Raw genomic sequence first — 8,403 nt, 5'->3', positions numbered from 1 at the left:
GGAAGAAAAGTCCGTGGAAGGCTCGAGTGAGACACGTGGGCCCCGGACCGCTGCTGCGGGCCATGAGACGATGTAATTTACGACATGACCCTTGACAAGTGATTTGCAGACGTCTCGTAACGAGACCCATGAATGACTCCACCGTAATCGCGTTCTGTCGTTCGCCTTCCTTCAGGCACGTCTTCTTTCCCTGTGCTGCCTCGTGAGAAAAACTTACACGTTTCTGTTTACTTTCGAGACGCTACCAGAGGCCGCGTGCTTTCCTCCGGGGCCCCGTGGGTTAACGGAAAACGGGACACGAAGCTGGCTCCCTATTCTCAAAGCGGAACTCTAGCCGAGAGGTTTAAATCGAAAGATAAGATGGAGAATCCGCCTTAATTTTTGTAAATAGTCTTGAAGGATGGTTGAAGATATGTGAAACGAGAAAGGAAATAATAACCCAGAAATTAAAAGGGAAATAACAGTCACCGTGTCAACAGGGTTAACAGGAAATAAGTTATAATTGGTGGAAAAATATTTTTGGAAAGTTTGCAAGTTTGATGGACTTAGAAATGTCAAAGAAAATGAAGTAAGAACGAAAATTGTGACAGGAATATGAAAGATATTTAACCCTTTGCACTCGAGAGGTGACTCTCAGTCACCGTTTGTTTAAATGCTGTAACTTAGATAATGGATAATGATAATTATATTTAGAACATCGAAATAAAATTATTCTATTCGTTCGTTTCTCGATAACGCAAATTCACGATTTTCTTTTTTCAATTTTAGCATAAAGAGTATCAGTGAGCGTATAAAAATCTAAGAAGAGCTACGAATTATATTTTCACAACGAGGAAATCTTCGAGTCCAAAGGGTTAACTGTTGAAAAGATAAGTTTAGCTGTAGTCGAAGATCAATATAGGATAAGATATAAGTTCCTAGAACGAATGTTTATATAAACATTCCATGGGAGTGACGCGTCGCGTACCCTCTTGACACTTTCTAAGCAGTCGGGTACAGTTGCAGATGTGCCTTAGAGGAGTCGTTCAGTCGCTCAGGAGAAGCATTAGAAGAAACATATACCTTCCTTGAAAAATAAAAGAAATAAGAGAAACCATAATCCCAATATTAACAATCGTATTGTAAATGAATTAGGTAAATTGTAAAACATTTTTCAATTCCTCCCGTAATATTCATTAAAATTCGTGTGATGTTTGATATGCAAAGGTACAAAATGGCGAATTTGAAGGTAATTATGTGGTGGAAATAAAGAGATAGTTAATAGTACTTGGAAGTGTAACGATAGTGAAATGTTAGTTTAGGGATACGTATTTCGAGAAGTCATCGATAGTATAGTTAGGGTCCCTCAGTCTTGTTCGAACCTTCGGCGAGGTAAGAAGTATTCCAGCACCTAAATAAAGCAAAGGACAAACGCCAGCTGTGCCCAGTGTCATAGTGCAACGAAGTGCTTACCACCAGTGAAACCACGAGTCATAGGAATTCACGAAAAGAAGAAAACCTCTATAAGAAGAAGAAGGACGGTACCACCTCCCCTAGGTTTCTGTCAAGAGGAAGGAAAATTCGGGATACACGGGGACACAATGAAGAATGAAAAGAAATCCTTTGACCCCCTCTACCAATGCAGAAGAACGAGGCAAGACACCGAAGCAACAAACATCCTTAACCACCCAGCTAAGGGCACGATAAATATACCAAAAAAGGCAGGTATACATTCAAACTTCTTTATAAAAATAATCAACAACAGCAAATACCTCTCGTATGTCAGAAAGGAAACTTTAAAACGAAAGATAGACGTATTAAAAAATAAAATAATAGCCGACTAAATCTACAATTTGATTTGCAACTTCTCTAAAAATAATAGAGTCGATAATCAGAACGAAATTTTTAGCATCGTTCAATTACTTTAGGAATGAAGACATATTGCAAGCTATCTTCAACAAACTCAACAATAAAAAATTTCCTAGCTTTGATTAGATAACGCAACTCTAAAGAGACTATACCCTCGTTTCATCCACTACTGTCCAATAATGTAGGGATACGTAATTGTTAACTTGATAATAAGATGTTAGGTTTAAAATATATTTATTATAAACTACAGTGAAATTAAAATAATATTACGACTAGCAATTGCACTGATTTTTCACCAAAATATCACACGTATCGGAGGGAGATGAGAAAAGCAGAATTCGATTTATTTTTCTTTTCATTTCCTTTCCCCGTTTTACATTAGGAAAAGTGAAAGACGTCTGCATCAAACTTCACAAAATTTATCAGCGATCAAAAATTATAAGAAGTAGATAAAATAGTCAGAATAAATTTATTCGTGTTAAAATTAATTGTAAACCATTGGTGCAGTTTGGAACTCGACAAATTCTCTAATAGGACACTCTGCATACCCAAACCCTCTTTATTTCGAACATACCCGACTTTCAGGCTACACACCACTCGAGTCGTTTACCTACCTGAACAAAAGAATGAAAATAGTGTCCCTCGAATTTATTACTTCGATAGGAACACGTGCGACAAAACAGTCCTATACAACAAAAGAACAGTGCCAGATGACCAAACCCTAAAATTTATGTTCAAATTAACTCCAGATGTAAGCGAAATCCCCAAAAATAATCCCAGGTATTGGTGACTCGAATAGAAACATAAAACACCATAGGAAACTCATTATCTAAAATAAGTAAATGTAATTAAATTATTTATTTATACGTGATATCCCAAAGAAATTGTAAATAAATTGTCCTCGATAGTATAAAGGTTAGAATCTCTGACATTGATGTGAGAACTCCTTTCGATGTAAGCGGAAACCTCAAAAATAATCGAAAGAGATATTGGTGGCTCGGGTAGAAATATACATCATCATGGTAAACTCATTGTCTATCATAAATAAACATAACCTAAATGTTCCTTTAAATAAAATCTTGAAAAATTTCTATATAAATTATCCTCGATAGTATAGTGGTTAGTACCCCCGCCTGTCACGCGGGAGACCGGGGTTCGATTCCCCGTCGGGGAGAATATATTTTTATTTTGTTTTTTTTTTATTTAAAACTATTTTTACATATACGTATATATGTACATAGATATATTGCATCTTACAACCCCTGATTTCTCCCTTCCATTAATTTTCCCATTGACAGAACAATATTGTTTTCTAATTTCTTCTTTCCATATTAATTTCTAAACCATAGATTAAATTTTCTTAGTTTATTAATCTCTGCATTTAGCAATAAATACAGCTACTTCCGTACTTTAAAGTGTAGTTCTACGCGTACTTTGTGTCAGAGCCTTTAGTCTATAAGTTTAATTTAATTTAGTCGCCATTCCCTCTATATACGTCTAATAACTCTCGTTAAATTTTTGTTCATTCTTTCCACGTACAATACATTCAAAGGCTTTAATAAATGTATATTATAAAAAGAAAAGAAAATTAAAAATAAAAAGTAGCGGTTAGTATCACTGCTTATCACACGAAGGACCAGGGTTCGATTCCCCATAGGGAAGAAATATTTTTAATTTTTTTTTTTTTTTAATTTCGATAGAAAATTCGTTTTCTTCATAGGTATACATATATATTTTTATAACCTTAGCTTTCCCTTAACTTTCCCATAGACAGAATAATATAGATTCCCATGCCTTCTTCTACATTCGTTTCTAAACCATAGATTAAGTTCTCCCTTATTAATTCCTTATTAATTCCTTATTAATTCCTTCAGTTGGGAATAAATGCAACTATTTTCTGTACATCAAAGCGTAGTTTCAATTTAGTTACTATTTCCTCCTCATGCATTTATGGAATTCTTGTTAAATTTATGTTAATTGTTTCCATAGATCCCCAAAGGTGTTAATAAATGTATGTTACAGAAAAAGAAATACTTAACATCCCTCCTGTCCCACGTGATACCGTGGCTCGATTTTTTCACCCATAAAACGGTATATGAATAAATACTAAATATCGGTTGGCAATAGAAAGAAAATAATCGCGAATGGCAAATAACAGGTAATAGCAGGTAGCCACTAATTCGTGGAATAATGGAAGCAATTCATGGATGGGAACACGTATCGGAGAGCAGGTAAATCGGCGTGGTGCAAAAGCCTAATTAAAACGCTGAAAGTACCCTTCGATTCCAGGGAATTTGCAGGTCGAAACGCCTCAATAATCGAACGAGATTTCCACTCAGTTCCACTGTTCCTTTCACACGAACCAGGCAAAAATCCAATTAGCCACCGCAATTAATCCTTAACGCAACTCATTTCACGGGCAAAAATCGTGCGGCTCGGAAGCAGCGACTATAAAAACCGGGCAATCGAATCACCGTTCGCGTCATCGGGGGTCGTGATACGGTACCATCGTTCTCGTGGCCCGCGTGTTTCGCTAATTACCCAAACAATCAGCGAAATTCCGATGCGGCGCTAATAGTCGCAAGACAAATCGGCAACCGTCACGAAACGATTCCTCACGATTGTCCGGCCTCTCGGGCCGTGACTCGTCACGAAAAATCGCGGCCTCGTTAGGGACGTCTCGCGCCGAAACGGCCAAAAAATCCTCTCACGTGTCGCTAATGGCGCGGCCGAGAAAAACGAGGCGAATTTTCCCCGGGAGCCGGCGAATTTCGGTGGCAAAAACGGGCGGCGCGTGTCGACACGGCCGGAAATAAATTCGCCTGCCGAAGTGATTTCCATATCTCGCCGGAATATTTCCGCCTCGCGAGGGACCCGGCTGACGGGCGCGGTGAAAAACCGCACGGGGGTTTACGGTGCTCGGAAAATTATGAAAATTCTTCCCGCCGCTCTACCGGAGAACGAACCGGCGGATTCCACGCAAATCGCCGGGCTGGATGGAACCGGCGAGTCTCGCGTGTTGCCCGATGCGAATAGATACACGGATAATTAGACTGCCGACGCGGAGAAGCTATAATGGCAATTATAACAGCGATATTTGGAGTTATTCTGATACAGATCGTCGGATAGCTCGACGATCTTCTCGAGAAAGTCGAAACGCGTGGCGGAGTAGTATATTAATCTTGCTGACTGTCGAGAAAAATCCATGCAATACTATAGCAACGGCGTAACTCGTTCTCCCTGTTGAACGGGTTTGCGTAAATTCTACGATTATCTCTATCTTAATTTGATATTTCAATTCCGCCCGGATTTATCTCGATCCTGTGAAATATAATGTCCTTATCTTTTCGCATAAATATTTATACGCTCCTCGGCTAGAGATAAGTCGACGAATGTGAACGGGGACTGATTGTGAGCGAAAGAGAAACTCGGAGGATCGTAAATTAGTCACGTGCATTGTGCGTTGAAACACTGGTATTGACGCGTATGTGACAGTTCGAATGGAGTCATCTGACTCGCGGAGGAAAATTATCGGTGGAAAATCGCAGCCATTAAGATCCAAAAATGACGCAGGGAGGGCTGCGAGAACCGCGATTCCTAAAATTCCATAAATTTTATAGAAACGAATCTGAGACGCACGGTCTAAAGAGGTTTTGGAGCGCAATAGTGGCTATGAACGCGGTCGCCATCTTTGTCGCGATGTATTATACGTTTCGCTATTATGGTGGCCATCTTCGTCGCGTCGTCCTTTGTGTGCCAATTCCATGGTAGCTATTTTCGTCACGACGTCTTTTATGTGCCAATTCCATAGTAACCACTGTCGTTGCGACGTATTTTATGTGGCGATTCCATAGTGGGCATCTCAGTCGCGATATCTCTCGCGTTTCGTTTCTATGGTGGCCATCTTCGTCGCAACGACTCTTATGTGCCAATTTCATGGTAGTCATCTTCATCGCGACGTTTTTTATGTGAAATTTCCATAGTAGCCATCTTCGTCACGTTTTTGACGTGGCAATTCCACGATGGCCATCTTCATCGCGGCATCTTTCACGTTTCGTTCCTATGGTGGCCGTCTTCGTCGCAATGCCTTTTATGTGCCAATTCCATAGTAGCCATCTTCGTCACGACGTCTTTTACGTGACAATTCCAAGATAGCCACCTTCGTCGCGACATCGTTTACGTTTCGTTTCCATGTTGGTCATTTTCGTCGCGACGCGTTTTATGTGACGATTGCATGGTGGCCATCTTCGTCGCGACGTCTTGGCCTCGTGGTCCGCAGCATTCGCCGTCCTCGTATGCCAATTCCGTGAAAATTCGACGCCTATGCGTGTGTGCACGCGCGTTCCTCGGGCGCGGCCTGTGAGGAAAGGCATGTGGCAGGTGGCCGCTGATAGTTTGCATATTCATCGGTTTCTCGCTTATCGGTCCCATATTATCACGGCGTGCTTAATTGACTTCAGATTCCCTCATTAGCGCTAATGGGTTAATTCCAAAACTGTTCCGCCGTAAGGCGCCAACAAACCGCGGACAAGTGCGCCCTCGCGGCCTACCAGGCTGCGAGAATTGCGACCCCACTCGCCACTCCTTGCCCGATAAGCTCAGGAAATTAAATTCGAATATTAAAAGGTGCAGAGGTATGTGCAATCGTGAGTTTCGACGTTTTCGTGTGACATTCTTTGATTCACCTAAATTTAATTATCGCTACTCTACGTCACCATTCTGCAGCAGTTGCTGCAAATTTATCGCCGTGCCTTTCGAATTTCCTTTTTCTGATTATAACTCTCTGATGAGGTTTTTAACGCTAAATGTATATATCTGTAACCTAAATGACCATTTTAAAAATTTTCATTAAAAATTCCTAGTTCTATGTTATCCTTTTAGGCACTCGTCTTTGTGATTTTTCTTCCAATGCACTTGTAATTAATCTATCAATCTGTCATTAGGTATAGTGTTAAATAAGGTTTGATAAAGCTATCTTCTATATTTACAAATTCTAATCTCGTAACGATATTGTAATTAGCTTATAATCGAAAAGAATTATTGCTATATATTGTAAAATAGGTTATAATTTCTTTATACGAATTTTGTTTACCCTTTCCCATTTCTCTGCCTCAAATCTAACCTGTGATGGTTTTCATATGCAATGGTACAGCCTGTATAATTTATTTTCTTTTCTTCGTGCAGATTTGTAAAATGCAGTGGCCAGTTTGGCACAGAAAACTCGGGACACCCTGTATACGTGCACCTTCGCCTCGTTGTAGAGATTTTAGTCGTTACGTAAGCTCCATTGGTTGTTCCAGAGAGATATTTTAAGGTCGGATTTATTTATTTATTTATTTTTTTTTACTCCCGAGTTCTCCTGACCGGGTTTGCGAGGAAATATATGGCGAGGTGTGTTTAATAAGAAAGCGAGGCAAAGAAATCGCGGGGGTGGACATAAGTAATCTTAACGCAATTTTTCAAAGCGGAATCAGCAGCGAGGAAGACGAATAAAAAGAGCGGAGCAACAAACAATGGAACGGTTCGCATGTTTCGTGACAATGTGTCATAAGAGGACTGCAAACATACGTAACCTCGTATAGCTCTCAGTGATACAACGACGTGTAATAATTGTGTATAATATAAAGAGCACAGAATCGTGTAACAACGTGCGCAATGCAGCATATCGATTTAATGAAAAGCGCCGTCGTATCGAACGCATAAAGCATAAGTGTCGTTGCACCAAACGGCCAACTATTTCGCTCGAATTTATCGCAACCGTGATACCTAGCAAATATAATTTTTCGCAATTCCATCAGCCGAAACGAACCATTTTTATTTCGCAAAAATCGCCAACTCCGTTTCCCTCTTCGATTAAATTTTATCGAACGCACCGGGTGCCATTTCCCCGCTATTTTCTCACACGAAACCCTCTTCTCGATGAAGAGTAAACGTTTCTTCGAAACAATCGGAAAACTTGGGAATTCCTTTTTATTTTTATCGAATTTAAACACACGGGACGCGAGAATGTTTGTGCGTCCGAGACGGAAGAAAGGAAAATATGCCGGGGGGAAAAAAAACATGGCCATCAATTCTTTATACTTCCCTGACTATAGACACCCACGGGTGCATGTCGTGTCTGTTTTCCAGCGACAAGCTGCTGCAATAACGATAATCGATAGCGAGTTGACGCTGAACAATCACGTCGCGATACAACTGCAATTGCCTGCCAGGAGGGGAGATCCGAAAGGCTGGAAAGTTTGCGACTATATGACGATTAGAGCACACCAGTGACAGACTTTCGCCGTCCCACGCGTCTCTGGACTTCGTAATCGAGGATGTAATTTAAACTACTTACGTCCAGACTGAACAATTTGTCGGTAAGTCGGACGTTCTGACCACTCGCTGGAAAATCATCGGACATTTAATGGAATCACTGCCCCTCTCCACCCTGGACGCCGCTAATTCTTATTCTCGGTTCTTATTCTCCAAAAATAAAATTAAAACACGTCACTCGCCGAGAGTGAGAGAGAGAGAGGAAAAATACTCTACAATAATTTTTCGCAGATGTATCGA

The 8,403-nt window shown here is 40.4% G+C and overlaps 1 protein-coding gene and 1 non-coding gene across 2 annotated transcripts in view; one reads left to right on the top strand and one right to left on the bottom strand.

Annotated features, from left to right (window-relative positions):
- The window catches only part of ss (aryl hydrocarbon receptor spineless), a 185,454-nt gene that overhangs the window by 155,212 nt on the left and 21,839 nt on the right, over positions 1-8,403 (bottom strand). The gene's annotated exons all lie outside the window — the stretch shown is intronic.
- On the top strand, positions 2,951-3,022 carry TRNAD-GUC (transfer RNA aspartic acid (anticodon GUC)). Its single transcript has one exon. It is a non-coding gene; the product is annotated as a tRNA-Asp (tRNA).

The sequence above is a fragment of the Eufriesea mexicana genome, unplaced genomic scaffold (assembly GCF_001483705.2).
Source record: "Eufriesea mexicana isolate 0111107269 unplaced genomic scaffold, ASM148370v2 scaffold630, whole genome shotgun sequence".
Classification (NCBI taxonomy): Eukaryota; Metazoa; Arthropoda; class Insecta; order Hymenoptera; family Apidae; genus Eufriesea; species Eufriesea mexicana.
Note: the sequence above shows the minus strand (reverse complement) of the source record. Positions and strands in the feature narration are given on the sequence as shown.